The following is an 18,506-nucleotide window of genomic DNA, read 5'->3' as shown; positions in this document are numbered from 1 at the left end:
GTCTATGTCCCCTTTTTTGAGTTGGGGAATGCTTGTGACTGCATTAAGTAGTAGACTATGGAAAAGTGACACCACGTGACCTCTGAGCCTATCACAAAATACCACGTAGCTTCCTCCTGGAATGCAGCTTGAAATGCTTCTCAGAAGTTCCCTCTTGGGACACTCCCTCTTTGAATGAAGCCATCATGTGGTGAGAAGCTCGAGCCACACAGAGAGACAGATTTCCCTGCAAGCTTTCAGTGGGAGGGATATCAAAGAATTTTAGGATCGTGTTTTTAAAAATGCCGTATGTTGTGTTAAGTACTATGGTGAGTGTGATTTTCCTACAAATACTTATTTCCTTGATTATTATAAAGATTGTCTGTAACTAGGATGGTTAAATTTATGTGTCACTTTGGATAGGCTTTGGTGCACAGTTGTTTAGTTAAACACCAGTCTAGATGTTGCTGTGAAGGTAGTTTTCAAAAATGTCAAAGACCAAGCAAAGATTTGTGAGTTGAATTTGAACTCAGGACTACAACATCAACTCTTACCTGAACTTCCTGCTGCTCTGGTCTATGGATTTCAGGCTTGCTAGCTCCCACAAATGCATGATCCAATTCCCTAAAATAAATACCCCCCACGCCCCATATATATCATTATATATATTATATGTATAATATAATATATTTATATATTATATCTTTTTTGAGAACCTTGACTAATATGATAACTGAATATAGTAATAACAAGACACAGAAATCTTTTTAACATAGAATAATTTCATTTCCATCATTAGATGATTCAGGTACTTGATATCTGAATCCACACTTTAGAATTTAGAGAGTACTTATGCAGTTGTTAAATTATTCTACATATGGTTAAGGTTTGCAGCCCTAATAAGAATTTTAGCCTCATCTCTCATAATGCTAATCTTATATCTCTTATAATTCCCATTGTATAGAGCTCAACTCAGTAAGCCTCTGGGGATTGGCAGTGTGTGAACAAGTTTGCCATAGGGAGAGTAAAACAATTATTGTGAGGGCTGTGTGTCTACTTAAGCACATTCTTAACTGACATTTTTTGTTTCACTGTCTCATCGACTCATTATGTAAATGTCATTATTGGGCAATTAGTATTTGCAGGTAGGTGTGGGAGAATAGTTTCCGCTATTGACATAGAGATTTGTGATCTGATGATTGGAGATGTTAGGCGACTCATTTACAAGTGTTCTCTTGGGGGAGTACATCACAGATGCAGCTTCATGATTTAATGAATTAACTCAAATTATCCATCTTTTCCCCACGTCTTACCAACTTTTATGACTCCTATGTCTACCCATCTTTATGTGTTTCATCTGAGCCTTGCTGATGGAATCAACATAACTTTTCCCAAACTTCTGTGTAATCCTACTAAAAACGATTTTTCATTTTGTTAAATTATACTGAAATTTTAGGAGGAGAAACATGTAGTATAATGCAAAAATTAACCAAGAATCAAAAGACCTAGATTCTGATATTAGGTACCGGCTCTCTAAATTGAGAGGAGTTCCTGGACATACCCCCTGGCAGCCTCAGTTTTTATCCAAAATGACAAGTTTGCAAATTTGGATTCTACTACTTGGTAACTAGTAAATTTTTACTTGGAACTGTTTCTGAAGAAATCCTTTCTCCAAGCTGTTACAGCGAGTCTTTGCTAAGATGTTGCTAAAGGGAAACAGCTGAGATGTGTCTAATTTATAGTTTATTAATTATAACCAACTGCAGGGAAAGGAAAGCAGCTATTAGATGGGGTGGGATGAAAGAATGAATTTTTAGAAAGTATAAGACAATAAAATATATTCTTCAGATTGGGGGGTGACTGAGCAGTTGATCTGAGTTGGGAGAGAGACTAATAAAAACATAAACTGTTGCTAGAAACGAGATGAAAAATGTCTTTTAAGGCTTTTAGGCAACTAAACAATCAGTTGGAGCCTCAGTAAGACTGCAAGAAATTCTCCCATCTGATGAAAAAAGCTAAAAGATTTGGTGGCATTATCTACTAAAGGAAGGCAGTTCTAGAAACAGTGTGGATCCATGCAAATCTGCTTAGGACCTTTAGAATAAAAAGGTTTTGGGACTGCTTCAGATAAAGATGCAGCAACTTCTCTTCCTTCCATCTCTCCTATAGTGAGCCTTTGCCTGTTTTCCTCTAGTGTCATTTCTGAACCAGTGGACCTGAGCCCTTTCTGAGTACCTGGTTGACTCCGAACCTTGCCTTTTGGTTTCAGCTCTCATTGGCAGCACCATCTGCCCAGTGGGCGTCTGCATCATTCTAACTGATCTGGAGCCCTACCCAGGCAGTCCAGTCTCCTGACAGGGAAAGTCCATGCTATTAAAAATTCAGTTATCTCCAGCTGTAGCTGTTGGAAGTAGAAAATTCCCTTAACTGGGAAGACACTTGCAGCAGTCCACAATAAAAAAATGCCAAAGCTCATTCTAAGAAAATTCTCATTGAGAATATTAGCTTTCTTTGTAGATGTGATGATGAATAGAGCCCATGAAGTGCCTGGCTTTTAATATATGTATTAGTGTATTCTCATGGCAACTTTGCAAGTATTTACTGCTATACCCAGTTCACAAAAAGAAACTGAAGTTCAAAGAGCTTATTAGAATGTCAGAGTTACAGATAATGAAAAGCATCAGTATTCAAACCTAGCATAGCTATCTAACTCTTTCCCCTACTTTGCTAAGCCTGCATGGCTCTGAATGTGCTACTTAGTTTTCTGTGTCATTTTACAATAACTAAATTAAAAATTGTAGTACTTGGTCTGTAAGGTTGTCATTTCTTTACTGAAATGTATTTACTAATGGCTAAAACTTGTAAGCCTAAAGACTTGATAGAATAAAAAAGGTAGAACTAAAAGTTCAAGTACTTGTCCTAAAGAGTAACTTTTTAATAAAAATCACTTCATGCCTCTGAGACATTTATTTGTAAGATATTTTGCAAAGTTTTTAAGATTCAATGTGTCTAATGAACAAACTGCACCTCTCGTCTCCCATACTGCATCATCAACTGTGAAGGGACCTTATTTATTTTATTTTCTAGTTTTCTGGGAGAATCACCTAATTTCTGATTCTGACAAACAGCATGAAACTGTTCAAATAACTGTCTCTAAAATGATAATTTTTATATTCATGGTACCTTTTGAATATTACTGACATATTCTCATGTGATGACTTGGATTGACAACATGGAAAAACTATTTTCCCTCCTGATTTGCTCTTTGTGGAAGACTAGGTTCCAAATGGATATGTTTACTTGAGTGTTGAAAGGTACTATTGAAATAATGTGAGAAAAATCCCATTTTAAGAACTATGTTACCAGATTACTTTAAATTTCTCCCAATGTGTTAATAAAATGCAAAGCTGGAACTGGGCTTTTTTGTGCTAGAGGCAATTTTTCTCTAGAGGTTTCTTTTCCTCTGCTTTGCTTTATGGAGTGTCAGATCATGGAGTCTTCTTTGGAATCCTAGGTAAAGCTCTTTTAAAGCAGGAATTGTTTCTTGCTTACCCTTGAATAAGCCAGGAAAGTAGCCATCTGTCTTGCTTAAGGGTTCTTAATTTTGATAATCTTATTAGCTTGGTCTTAGCTTATTGCCTTGGTCAGGTACTTTGCTAAGCATTTATCATGCATTATTACAATCCTATCAGGTGCTATTGTTATCCTCATTCTATAGAAAAGGAATCTAAGAATCAGAGATGTTGAGGACTTGCCCAATTTCATGCAGCTAGAAAGTGGTGCAGCTAGAATTTGACCCAGACCTGTCCATGTCCAAGATCCAGGCTTTTTTTTTTTTTTTTAATTTAACTTCATGTTAGTTAACATATGGTGTAGTATCTATTTCAGGAGTAGAGTTTAGTGATTTGTCACTTACATATAATAACCAATGCTCATCCCAACAAGTGCCCTCTTTAATGCCCATCCCCCATTTGTTCCATTCTCCCACTCGCCTCCCCTCCAGCATCCCTCAGTTTGTTCTCTATATTTAGGAGTCTCCTATGGTTTGTCTCCCTCTCGTTTTTATGTATTTTGTTTTTCCTCCCCTTCCCCTATGTTCATCTGTTTTTTTCTTATGAGTAATATATGATATTTGTCTTTCTCTTAGTGATTATTTCACTTAGCATAATACACTCTAATTCTATCCACACTGATACAAATGACAAAATTTCATCCTTTTTGATGGTACTTGGTCTCTAAGGTTGTCACTGCTTTCCTGAATGTATTTACTATAGACTAGAAATTGTAAGCCTAAGACTTGGTAGATTAAAAAGGTAGAACTAAAAGATCAAGTACTTGGCCTAAGAAATGACTTATATGTATGTTACATGGAACATATTTACTTAATTTCTGATTCTGACAAAAAGCATGAAACTGTTCAAGTAACTGTGTATATATTACTATATATATAGCAATAACTTGATATATATATAACTTGATATATATCATATATGTATCATATATACATCATATATACATGTGTCATATGTATATATGTACTTGATATATATAACTTGATATATATACATACATATACATATATATACATATATGTACATATATACATATACATATATATACATATACATATATATACATACATATACATAACTTTATATATATATGTATATCATATACACACTGTGTATATCATATACATACCACATCTTCTTTATCCATTCATCAGTCGATAGACATTTGGGCACTTTCCATAATTTGGCTATTGTTGATAGCCCTGCTATAAGCATTGGGATACATGTGCCCCTTTGAATCAGCATTTTTGTATCCTTTGGATAAATACCTAGTAGTGCAATTGCTGGGTTGTAGGGTAGTTCTATTTTTAACTTTTTGAGGAACCTCCATACTGTTTCCCAGAGTGGCTATACCACCAAAGTGGAAGAGGGTTCCTCTTTCTCTGCATCCTCACCAACACTTGTTGTTTCTTGTGTTGTTAATTTTAGCCATTCTGAGGTGACATCTCATTGTAGTTTTGATTTGTATTTCCCTGATGATGAGTGATGTTGAGCATCTTTTCATGTGCCTGTTAGCCATCTGGATGTCTTATTTGGAAAAATGTCTATTCATGTCTTCTGCCCATTTTTTTAACTGGATTGTTTGTTTTGGATGTGGAATTTGAAAAGTTCTTTATAGATTTTGGATGCTAACCCTTTATCAGATATGTATGTCATTTGCAATATCTTCTCCATTCTAAAGGTTGCCTATAGTTTTGCTGATTGTTTCCTTTGCTGTGCAGAAGCTTTTTATCTTGATGAGGTCCCAGTAGTTCACTTTTGCTTTTGTTTCCCTTCACTCCAGAGACATGCCTAGTAGGAAGTTGCATACAGCCAAAGTCAGAGAGGTTGCTGCCTGTGTTGTCCTCCAGGATTTTCATGATTTCCTGCTTTACATGTTTAGGTCTTTCATCCATTTGAATTTATTTTTGTGTATGGTATAAGAAAGTGGTTTAGTTTCATTCTTCTACATGTTGCTGTCCAGTTTTCCCAACACCATTTGTTGAAGAGACTGTCTTTTTACCCATTGGATATCTGTATGCTGAAAACTATAGAATTGCTTATGAAAGAAATTGAAGAAGACACAAAGAAATGGAAAAACATTCCATGCTCATGGATTGGAAGAACAAATATTGTCAAAATGTGTGTACTATCCAAAGCAATCTACACATCCAATGCGGTCCCTATCAAAATAACACCAGCATTTTTCACTGAAGCTAGAACAAACAATCCTAAAATTTGTGTAGAACCAGAAAAGACCCCTAATAGCCAAAGTAATCTTGAAAAAGAATATCAGATTTGGAGGCATCACAATTTCAGACTTCAAGCTGTATTACAAAACTGTAATCATCAAGACAGTATGGTACTGGTACAAAAACAGACACATAGATCAATGGAACAGAATAGAGAACCAGAAATGGACCCACAAATGTATGGCCAACTAATCTTTGACAAAGCAGGTAAGAATATCCAATGGAAAGAAAAGATCCAGGCTCTTAGCCTCAGTGGTGTACTGTCACCTGTGGCCATGGAGTCCCTTGTATTTCATCAGAGATCTATTGAACCTAAGTCTGTCTTCATGAGACTTGCAAAAATAATTTTTAATTTTTTAAAGATTTACTACATTTTCACTTGAAAGTAATGATGCTACTTTCTTAGTTTCTCTATCTTTCTCTCTTTTTTATTTTTTTAATGTTTATTTATTTTTGAGAGAGAGAGAGAGAGAGAGAGAGAGAGAGAGCAAGTGGGTGAGGGGCAGAGAGAGAGGGAGACACAGAATCTGAAGCAAGCTCCAGGCTCCGACCTATCAGCATAGATCCCAACACAGGGCCCCAACCCACAGACCATGAGATCATGACTTGAGCTGAAGTCAGACACTTAACCAACTGAGCCACCCAGGTGCCCCTCTATCTTTCTCTTTGGACAAAGAACTTTTAGTACTTGGAGTTGATTTTAGGTTTCTACAAATATTTTGTTTGAGCTTTTACACACTGTATTTTTTTACACACTGAATATTTTGTCTTCCATGAATATTTCTTAACTGTTGGTCCATGACTCAATGAACAGGAAAATATAGTCACTGAGTTGAAAAATAATACTAATAGCATAAAACTTAATGAGTCAGTTTAGGTCTTTTCTTTTCTTTTCTTTTCTTTTTTCTTTTTTTTTGGTTTCAATCAAAAACTTAGAAAATTTTAGCTATTTCTATAAAAATATTCATATTGCAGGAAGAGTTAATGAGTTTTTAAATAAAATATGAAGTCAGAAGTCATTAGCCTTGCGTTATCATCCAAATTTTCCTTTTGATTTATTACGTGGGATAGAATAAATTTTCTTCTGCTCCCCTTTACTCCCAATTCTCCTCTTCTTCTTTCTCCTCTTCCTTATAGCTTTTATTTCAATGTCTGAAAAGTCGCCATGACATAATTTTTTCAGTTTTGTTGAGATATAAAATATATATATATAACATTATATTAGTTTAAGCTGTACAACATAATGATTTGATATATGTATATACTGCAAAATGATTACCACAATATGTTTATATAACATTCATAACCTCACATACTTAACAATTTTTGTGTGTGTGTGATGAGAATCTGTAAGATATATTTGGTTAGTGTCACCTAACCAAATAAGAGTTTGTCTACCCGATGTGCAGGAGGCCAATAAAAACTAACACTGAGCTTTTGCAGTGAAGAAAGATAAGTTATTTGTTGGTGTGGCACGACCCAGGAGAATGGGGAGCTAATGTTCTACAGTCCTGAACTCCCTAATGGCTTGCAAGTAAGGGTTTTAAAGAGCAAAAGTTTAGGGCAGTGGTCTCCTGAGAGGTTGGACGCTGTTGATTGGAGGCCCGTGATTCATGCTAGCAGGTGCTCTGGTGCCAGTTTTTCTGGTCCCCCAAAGATCTTTTCCATGTCAAGAAACTTGAAATTTGAAAAATATCTTTATTCTGTATGTTGAAGATTTCATTAGGTACATCTGGTGATTGATCCTATCTTTAACATAGTGCTGATTAACTACTTGTAAGCTAGTAGGGTTGCATTTTGACAGCTTCCTGGACTGGCCCAGCCATGCTTGGAGGCAATATGACCTTCATTGTTCATGTCTTCATCTGAACTGACAAGATGAATGCCAGTTTCATTAGCAACTTGCAAATATACAGTACAGAATTATTAACTATAGTCACCTTGTTGTATATTGCATCCCCAGGACTTATTTATCTTACAACTATAAGTTTGTACCTTTTGACCACCTTCACCCATTTATCCCCTTCCCCTGCCCCCTTGGGCAGCCACCAATCTGTTCTCTGTTTCCATGAGTTGTGTTTTTTTTAACATTGATAGATAAGTGAGATCATACAGTATTTGTCTTTTTCTGCCTGACTTATTTCATATAGCATAATGCTTTCAAGCTTTATCCATGTTGCTGTAAATGGCAGAATTTTCTTGACAGAAGAAACAATAACAGCAGCTACTATTTATTGAATGATCACTATATGCCATATACTATGATAGATACTTTGTATGTATTATTTTATTTACAATAATAATATAAGATAGACAGTGATGTTATCTATATTTCACAGATGAAGAAACAGAGGCTCAGATAGGAAGGTTGGTTGGCAGAAGTCCACATAGCTAAGTCATTGGGACAGCCTGAACAAGAACCCCCATCTGTCCAGTGCCTAAGATGTTATCCTAAACCATTGTGCTCTTCATCAAGGCTGTAATAGTAACCTAAAAGAACACATCCTAAAATTAACCATCTTCCTTCCTTGGAATTAAATATGCAATTGATAGTTCATTCCTATGAAATATATTAGGACTAATGGATAAAGAAGATGTGGTTTGTTTATATAATAGAATACTACTTGGTGATGAAAAAGAATGAAATCTTGCCATTTGCAGCAACATGGATGGAACTGGAGGGTATTATGCTAAGTGAAATAAATAAGTCAGTCAGAGAAAGACAGGTATCATATGATTTCACTCATATCTGGAATTAAAGGAACTTAACAGAAGACCATAGGGGAAGGGAAGGTAAAGTAAGTTACAAACAGAGAGGGAGGCAAACCATAGAGACTCTTTTTTTAAAAATTTTTTAAAATATTTATTTATTCTTCAGAGAGAGAGAGAGACAGAGCATGAGTGAGGGAGAGGCAGACAGAGAGAGGGACACAGAATCCAAAGCAGGCTCCAGGCTCCGAGCTGTCAGCACAGAGCCCGATGCAGGGCTCGAACCCATGAACTGTGAGATCATGACCTGAGCAGAAGTTGGACACTCAACTGACTTAGCCACCCAGGCGCCCCCAAACCATAAGAGACTCTTAAATACAGAGAATAAACTGAGGGTTGACGAGGGTAGGGCACTGGGGGAGGTGGGTGATGGGCAATGAGGAGGGCACCTGTTGGGATGAATACTGGGTGTTGTATGTAAGTGATGAATCACAGGAATCCATTCCTGAAGCCAAGACTACACTGTATGTTAGCTAACTTGACAATAAAATAAATAAATAAATAAATAAATAAATAAATAAATAAATAAATAAAATTACTTACCTAAAACTCAAAAAAAGAAAAACCATAAAGAAATATACTAGGACTGTATACCAAAGGATTGAAACCTTTTAAAATATTAGAAATATATTTTATTGAAGAGCTCATTAATATGAGAAAATAATAAGCATTCAACTACTTTGAGTTAAAAATTTTTGAGATTTTAACAAATAAAAATTAAGTAAAACCTATATTTAAGGAGTTATAGCAACATTTTTAATGTTTGGAGAATATTAAGGTTTGGAGGGACTGATGTTTCTTCACTGTTGTTGTAAAAGTTCATGGCCAGTTCTGTTTGCAATAGAGAGTTCTGTTTACTAATTTCAGAGTGGATGAAAAGTTCAGAGACTTTTACAACTGGAAGAGACTCTAGAAGTCATTCAGACACATAACTTTAGGAGGTTTAGCTCAGTGGTAGAGCATTTGACTACAGACACATAACTTGAAGTTTTCCAGACAGATGCTTGTCTTATTTTTTCTTAAACACCTTCAGTGATGGAATATGTTCTACCTCCTGGGGCATCACATTTTATTTTACAGCTCTTGTTACTTCTTTCTTTCAATTTAGTCCAAATCTATATCTGTAATTTTCACCCCATTGCTCCCTTTTCTATCCTTTTCTAAATTACAGCCCAGATCTTCTCATTTTCTAGTGCCTATCCCCCTCTCCCCTCTTTCTGTTCTTTCCATTTGCTCCTTATGTAATTCTGGGTCCTTTTGTCATTATAATGGATTTTCACGGTATATCCTTCATTAAAAAAAAAAGTTTGTTCTTAATTGTATGGTTCCAAACCAAAGACAATGCTCAAAGAACTGTTAGTAAACCGTAGAATGAAACAGTGCTGTTATCTTTCTTCATCTATATACCATATTTTATGTAAATAATATATACAAAGACTGAATGTGATAATTTCATGCAAACATTGGAAGGACTACTTAAAAACTCTGGGCATTAAACATATATATTTGGGATTTGGGACTGGAAAAAGAGAAGATTAGTGGAATCAGAAAGTAAATTGTTGAAAAGCTTGAGAAAAAGGCTGCTGAGATGGGAAAGGTCTCCCTTGTATACCTACCCGAGTCTTGGGAAAATGTCTGTGAATGTGGTATCACTATTAACATCTCCCTGTGGAAAATGGAAGACATACAAACACTATGTGAGCCACACTGATACCTTGGGACATAGAGAATTAATTTTAATAAATCTGATTGTAGATGCCTCATTTTTTTGCATTTATAGCTGGCACTTGAAGGAATATTTTTCTAGTTTACATGCTTTTTAAAACAGTGATTGTTGGTGTTAGCAAATGTATTCCACCAAACCATTATAGATCCTGACAAGATATGAGGAAATTGTCATGAGAATCAACAATTTAAGAAAGCTGACTAAAATGCACACAAGTAACATTTATGCCAGTTTTTTTTCTTAATTGTGACAAAATTCTGGAGCCAAGTTCTAATATGCTTTTGCTCATGGGATAAGTTTTGGATTACATCCTGTCACCAATTTAGCCAACTTACAAAATCTACTATCTATTTTTCCACAATATCTTTAAATTTGGAATAAGCCATTACCATGGGCTTCATGGAGATTAGTGTTCTAAGATCAAGCATAGTGCTTTCCTGCTCTAGTCAATTGGTCAACTGAAGTAAGTCTGCTATATAACACCATAACAGCTTAAGCATAGTTAGTTCACCAGGAGACAATATGGGCTTCACCACTGAGGATGTGTCTGCAGAGTGCCTAGTGCAACAAGAATGCCCATGAATGGCAACAACTTGTTTCACCGTGTAAGTTTTCATCCTGAACCAACCAGGTCAAAGCAGACCTGACTCTGTTTTTGAGTTTGGTTTTGTTTTTCTCACATTGTTTACAAGTTTACTTGGCTTAAGGGGAAGATGCCCATCTTGATAAGAAGCTGAAAGGAGGACTCAAATCCTTGAAAGCAGGTATTGTCTATGATATTGAGGCATTTTCATGTAAATTCATTTGTGTGGTGTTGTGTTTAAGGTATGTCTGGAAGGCTGAAGGAGATGGTAAGAGACAATCTTGCAGATCTCCAGCTAGTACAATCTAAATCAGAGGAGTGGCCTCAGAAATGTTTATCTCAAATAACCATTCAAGTTTCATAGTATAAAATACATGAATGATGACAATACATTGTAAACATTGGAAGGAAAAATATTTGTGAATCATTTGTTTTGTTGTTATTATTAGGTTTTGAAATGTATATATATATATATACATACATATATATACATATACACACACGTATGTGTGTGTATATATATATATATATATACACACACACACATATGTATATGTATATATATATTTTATTTTTTTAATGTTTATTTTTGAGAGAGAGAAACAGGCAGACAGAGCATGAGTGGATGAGGGGCAGAGAGAGAGGGAGACACAGAATCTGAAGCAGGCTCCAGGCTCTGAGCCATCAGCACAGAGCCCAACATGAGGCTTGAACCATGATCCGTGAGATCATGACCTGAGCTGAAGTTGGACGCTTAATCAACTGAGCCACTCAAGAGCCCCTGAAATTTATATTTTTATGTGGAAACAATTTAATGAAAATATCTTTACCAATTACAAAATTATTTTCAAGATTTCCAAACACACAAAAGCAGAGAGCATAATAAAACCCATATACTCATTACTCAGCTTCAATAATTATCAACATTTTGTCATTCTGTTTCATTTATTCATTTCCTTCTCTTTTATTTTTCAAAATATTTTAAACACACACACACATATATGAGAAGATATACATATACATATGTATATCAGATATACATATTTATCCTGTTATATATTAAGAAGATACACACAGATACAGATACACACATGCACAGTGTCTTCTTTAAAAAAAATTTTTTTTTACATTTATTTATTTTTGAGAGACAGAGAGAGACAGAGCACAAGTGGGCAGGGGCAGAGAAAGAGGGAGACCCAGACTCCAAAGCAGGCTCCAGGCTCTGAGCTGTCAGCACAGAACCCGAGTGGGGCTAAACTCACAAACTGTGTGATCATGACCTGAGTTGAATTCAGACGCTTAACCAACTGAACCACCCAGGCTCCCCTCACAGTGTCTTCTTGAACGAGTATCAACATGTAGCACTTTTGCTTTGCTCTTGTTGACATGTATGGTTTACATATCTCACAAATTAAGGAACTGGGGACACTCTTAGGTAACATGCTTCTCTCTTCCCAGCCCCGATTCCACTCCTGCACTCCCTCTCACTGTGCTACCTAGGCTATCCTTGCCATGGCACTTGTCTCTTCACATGCAGGCATTCCGTCTGGGGACATAACAAGTCCCTTCTAGTTTACGCACCAACTAGGGTAGGGTCCCACTGACTGGTCCTTTACCTAAGGATCAAGTGTGGAGTTTGAAGAAAGTCAAACATTGGCTTAGAGAAGGAGGGCAACAATGAGAATTCAGAAGAAAGAGAAAGAAACAGATTTGTAATTATTTGCTGTTTGTGTTTGTGAAGGTTTCCTGAATGGAAATCTGGTTTAAATTGTACTTTAAAGGAAATCTATATAACATAGCCCCTTTGATTCTGAAATTTAATTAATCAATGACAATGGAATTTCCAAAGCTTTCAAAGAAATTTTTGAAATTAAGGCAAATGTAAAAAGGCTTTTATGTAAAATATTGTGATTTTACACTTATTCTGAAATTCCCTGTAGCTTATTGTGATATGGAAATTATAATACCATTTCTTGTTCTGCTCCTTTGCTTCTTTTCCTATGATTAATGGCTTTACAGGGAGGGAAGTCTGTTTCATTTAAATATTTTTTTTTAAGTTTATTTATTTATTTTGAGAGAGAGAAAGAGTGCAAGTGGGGGGAGGGCCGGAGAGAGAGAGAGGGAGAGAGAGAATTCCAATCAGGCTCCACGCTGTCAGCACAGAGCCCCATGTGGGGCTTGAACTCATGAACCAAGAGATTGTGTTCTTAGCCAAAACCAAGAGTCGGTTGCTTAACCAACTGAGCCACCCAGGCACTCTGGAAATGTTTCATTTAAAATTACTTTCTGTAGGGGTACCTGGGTGGCTCAGTTGGTTAAGTGTCCGACTTCGGCTCAGGTCATGATCTCACAGTTCGTGAGTTCCAGCCCCACGTGGGGCTCTGTGCTGACAGCTCAGAGCCTGGAGCCTCCTTCAGATTCTGTGTCTCCCTCTCTCTCTGCTCCTTCCCTGCTCATGCTCTGTCTGTTAAAAAAAATTACCTTCTGTAAATGGCATTAAATTTTATTTTGTAAATCATTCTGTTCCCACTCAGCTCTATTTTTGCAAAATTATCCTAAAGTTTCCCTGAAAAATCAAGTTAAAAAATGATAGGTACTTAATTAAAGATTATAGCTTAGTTTCATAAAGAATCCAGAAATGACAGGGGTGCCTGGGTGGCTCAGCCAGTTAAGTGGATGACTTTGGCTCAGTCCATGGTCTTGCGGTTTAGAGTTTGAGCCCTGCGTTGGCTGGGTGCTGACAACTTAGAACCTGGAGCCTGCTACGGATTTGTGTCTCCCTTTCTCTCTGCCCCTCCCCCATTCTCGCTCTGCCTCTCTCTTTCTCAAAAATAAATAAGCAATAAAAAATGTAAACAATCCAGAAATGACAAGAGCATTTAACATTTTTCCCTGGTTTCTTCTCAAAAACCAATACAACTTTTGAATTTTATGCATAAAGTTCCAAAATTATGTAATTTAAAAAATAGAGACTTTAGTATAAGGCATAGTAATCACAAGACACAAAATAGGAACAATCAGCATGCTCTTTACTAAGTGTGACATAAAACTCAATTAATAATACAGCAATACAATTGCTCTTCCCTACATGTGCAGTTTAAATCAAAATTTTTGACTAATTATAGATGAGAGCTTATGCTTAATCATAAAAAAATCAATATTTTTAAGCTGCATCTGCATTCAGAAAACTTTGATGTTTTTTCCATTATGATTTGTGACTCAGATTTTTCTCTTCTCACTAGTGCTTATTTAACAATTGCCTGTTATGTTCATTCCACCTCTGCTGTCTGCTAGGAATCCTTCCCTAAATATTTCAGCTTTGAATGGTCTTCCCCTTTCTTGAATTCTTGTTGAAAATTAAAAATTTTGTCAAAACCAGCAGTTAGCACCTACTATTTAAAATTATTAATTAATTGTTTTATGTCTATTTTATGTGCCATTTACTTATAACCTCAGTGTTTCCATTTCTGAGAAAAACTAAACATTCATCATAAGAGAAATGTAGGACTCAACATAATACTGCTTGGTGGTTTTACAATATAACCTATCATTTAAAAGTCCCAATAATTTGGGTTAATTTTTAACACTTGAACAATGAAGCTTTAATCTCATAACCCAGTTTTAAGCACAATGAGTGAATAATTCTTAGTATTAGGAATTCAGGAATTGTTGAATGTTATAGAACAATGAGTTACATACAATCAATTAACAATTCTTCCAGCAAATGAGTATAATCAAGACCCACAGGAATTTATCTTTTGAGTGGTAAATTAATTAAAAGGCAGCCTGTGTTCCCTTCATTGTTTTCAACAAATATATTTATTCAATTCCTGCCAGTAAAAATGATTTTTCCTTAAGTATTCTTATTAAAATTCTATTTAAGTACTTAATCCTTTTAACCTATAAACAATATACTTCCTTAATGTGTATTTGTACATTCAAATTATTATTCAGTGTAATGTGTGGTTATATACTTTCCCAGTGTAATTTGAAGTTTGCTTAGAAATAGTACATGTTTTGTCTATGGCAAGATTTCACATGAGTATAAGGCTTATACCCCAGTTAATCTGGAGGAATGTTTATCTTGAGTATGTCTGTTTTATTCACACATACATAGTTCCTTTTTTTCTTTGTCTGACAGATTATCTTTCTTATGAAAAATTTTAGTTTTTGATAAATGTAATTTAACCATTCTGTACCTCAGTTTCTTCATCTATCACGTGACAGTAACAGTGGTTCCTTCTTCATCAGATGTTGCTTGCATTACATGTATTTTATACTTATAAAGCACTCTAAGTGGAGTCTGGCACATGGTGCAGAAATGTAGCTATTATAACTGTTAGTTGTGGTGGCTGATGAAAGTGCTATCACAAAACAACACTAGTTGAAATAATGTGAAATAATCAATATGTCTTATTTTTACCTCTGTAGAATCTACAGTAATGAGTGGTCATTTTGCTGACATAGAATAACAATTTGGTGGGTTTTTTTCTCTCTGTTCCATGAGGACCTTTGAGTGAACTAAAAATTCAACCTTATATACAAAAGTATTTGCATTAAAGCACTATCAGGCAGCAAAAATTTCAGCAGGTGGAAATATATTAACAGCAGAGAAATTATATTACATCTCACTTTTTTCATATATTTATATATTTTTATATATTTTTCATTAAAATTTTATTTCTCTCAAATTTGTGGAATTATATCTCAAATAATTCAACATCCTGGTCCATCGGTTGATGCTATTGAATGAAAGGAACATTTTCTAGAGCTATTATACTGTGAACCAATCAGAGAGAGGCTGAGAAGTTATACTCTGGAGTGAGAGTCAGTAATGCAATAATTTATTTTTAAAGGAATGAAGATTCTTCACATGAGCAAAGAATCTTATATTGGGCCCCAGAAATATTCCATATAGAGTGAAAAGCCAAGATACCATGATTTTTTTTTAAAGAAAGGTCTATACTCATTAGGCTGTTTTACATGGACAACTTCTGTACAGTATAATCCAACTACTACTAATTGTAGTGAATGAGTGATTTAATTGCAAATGAAATAAATTATAAACAAAGATGGTATGTTTTTCTCCACCTAGGCTATCACATTCTTCATAATTGCCTTAAAATGTTACAAGTTCTGCCTTAGGGAAGATTCACCCAAAAATTGTGTTATTGTATTAGGTTTGTGAATTTAGAAAATGTTAATTGAGAAACTCCTTGACTCGTTACAGAATATGTTTGCTACCTCTCTTTTAGAGTTTATTATTGTGAATGGGAATGATATTTGCACATTAACCTATAGTTCTGACAATACAAATCAAGATGTGAAATGTCTTTATATTTGAAAAGTGTTTGTTTTTTAGACAGAAAACCAGGGAAAGAATGTACTGCTAATATGCCCATGCCTTCACAGTCCACTACTCTTAGCCAACCAAAAAAACACCTTCCTCCCAGAAAACCAAACCCCATATCTGTCAGGTCTAGACCAGTGTTTGGTTTAAGACTTATAATTTTCTTAACTCTCAAGTTAAGATTTCTTTGATTGTAAGAAATAGACTTCTAAAAAAATTTTTTTTAACGTTTATTTTTGAGACACAGAGAGAGACAGAGCATGAGCATGGGAGGTGCAGAGAGAAACAGAGGGAGACACAGAATCCAAAGCAGGTTCCAGGCTCTGAGCTGTCAGCACAGAGCCCAACACAGAGCTTGAACCCACAAACTGTGAGATCATGACCTGAGCCAAAGTCGGACACTTAACTGACTGAGCCACCCAGGTGCCCCGTGAGGAATAGATTTCTAATTATAACTCCATAGATTGCCAATGCTTGCTATACTTGGAAACAAATTATTTTTTATTATTCCAAAAATAAAACAACTGCCAAAAACTGAGCAGTTGCTATCATTACATTCATTTAAAAGAATATGTCACAGACTTTGAAAGTCATTCTAAAAAGAATAGAAACAGCTTCAACAATAGAAGTGTTATCAAATTGTGTGTGGTGAGCTGAAAACATCATTCACTCCTAATTTGTGCATTTATATTCTACTTTATGGTCAAAAGGTTTGCGAGAGGTTAACACTTATTTGGAAATACAAGTTCTGATATTTTAAAAAAAATAGTCACACTTTATTATAATATTATCACACCTTTACTACAGGAATTTTTACCACTGTACATTAATAAGATAAGTACAACAAATTCTTTCAATATAGTATTCTTTCTACTTTTGTGTATGGATTTATGGAAGCAGTATTTTTTGGTAATTTAAATGACAGTATTTTAAATTCTTTTGGGGGAGATAATTAGATGGAACAATTCATCTTTTTACTTGCTTGCTTTCTTCTAAGCCAAAATGGTACATTCATAGAAACATTACCTGTGAAAATCAGCATAGTCTCCTTGTTAAAATATTGTTTACCATAGCTTACTAATAAAGTTATTTAAAATAAGAGTTTTGGAAACAATCATACTTGACTTCAATCATGACTCAAAAATGTTCTTTCAGGAAATTCAGGGATTATGTGTTGCTGTAAAAGAAATTCTTTTGTTCTATTTTAGCAGTACTGAACTGGGTTTCTTGTTTTTCTGGAATCAGTAAGAGGAAAGCAGTGATTAATGAGCTTCTCAGCCTGCTCTTTGTGTCACCTGTGAGACTGAAATAGTGCATTTGCCAAGTGTAAATTGTTATTTTCCTAAGCTCAATTATTAACATTAAATTTCTGTGAACGCTTCAAAGCAACTGAGGTAGGAAAGGGTCATAGTTGTCTGCCATTTGCCAAATAATAAATGTGTATTTATTGACTAGTTTTAATAGGACACTAGTTTTTATTTACAAACTCCTCAAAATTTTAAAGAATTTATCAAAAGCTTGTGTGTATAGTGAGAAACACTTTTTTTCTTTCAATAAAATAAAAATTTATTTATGGCACAAAAAGTGCCATCTCTTTAGAAGTGGATGTTTCTGCATTATTAGTAGGACAAATCACATCGTTAAAAGGTCAACTGATTATTGAATGAGTCCAGGGGGAGCTGCATCACTGTAGGCTTACTGGGCTGGAAACATCTGGTGGGAAGTGAGACCCTGAACCTAGTGGGCTGGACCACTGAAAACTTAAGCAAATGCTTGATTCTGCATTAATGTGATAATTTGACTAATATCTGTAAACTTCAGGAGAATAGGGTGTCATTTTCACTCAGCACTGCATTCCAATACTCTAGTACAGTGTCTGACACATAATTAATACTTAACAAATGTTGAATGAATGCGATTGTGAGGAGATGAGACAGGAGCCAGATCACACCAGTCAGAGTGGCTGGTATCGAAAAGACAAGAAATAGAAGTGGGGAGCTAAGATGGTGGCATAGTAGGAGGATCCTAGCCTTGCCTGGTCCATCAAACACAGCCGGATACCTATCGAATCATTCTGAGTACCCAAGAAATCAACCTGAGGACTGACAGAACAAACTGCACAAGTAGAGGGAGAAAAGAGGACACATTGAGGAAGGTAGGAAGTGCGGAGATGTGGCTTGGGGGACAAACAGATCACTGATGCTGCCAAGGGAGCAAGCCTTGGTTGTGGAGAAAGGCGAGAGAGAGTGGAGTGCACAGGGCTACGCATAAGACCACTTTCCCAAAGTCACTGGCT

The sequence above is a fragment of the Prionailurus bengalensis genome, chromosome F2 (genome assembly GCF_016509475.1).
Source record: "Prionailurus bengalensis isolate Pbe53 chromosome F2, Fcat_Pben_1.1_paternal_pri, whole genome shotgun sequence".
Lineage (NCBI taxonomy): Eukaryota > Metazoa > Chordata > Mammalia > Carnivora > Felidae > Prionailurus > Prionailurus bengalensis.
This window is presented reverse-complemented; position numbering follows the sequence as displayed.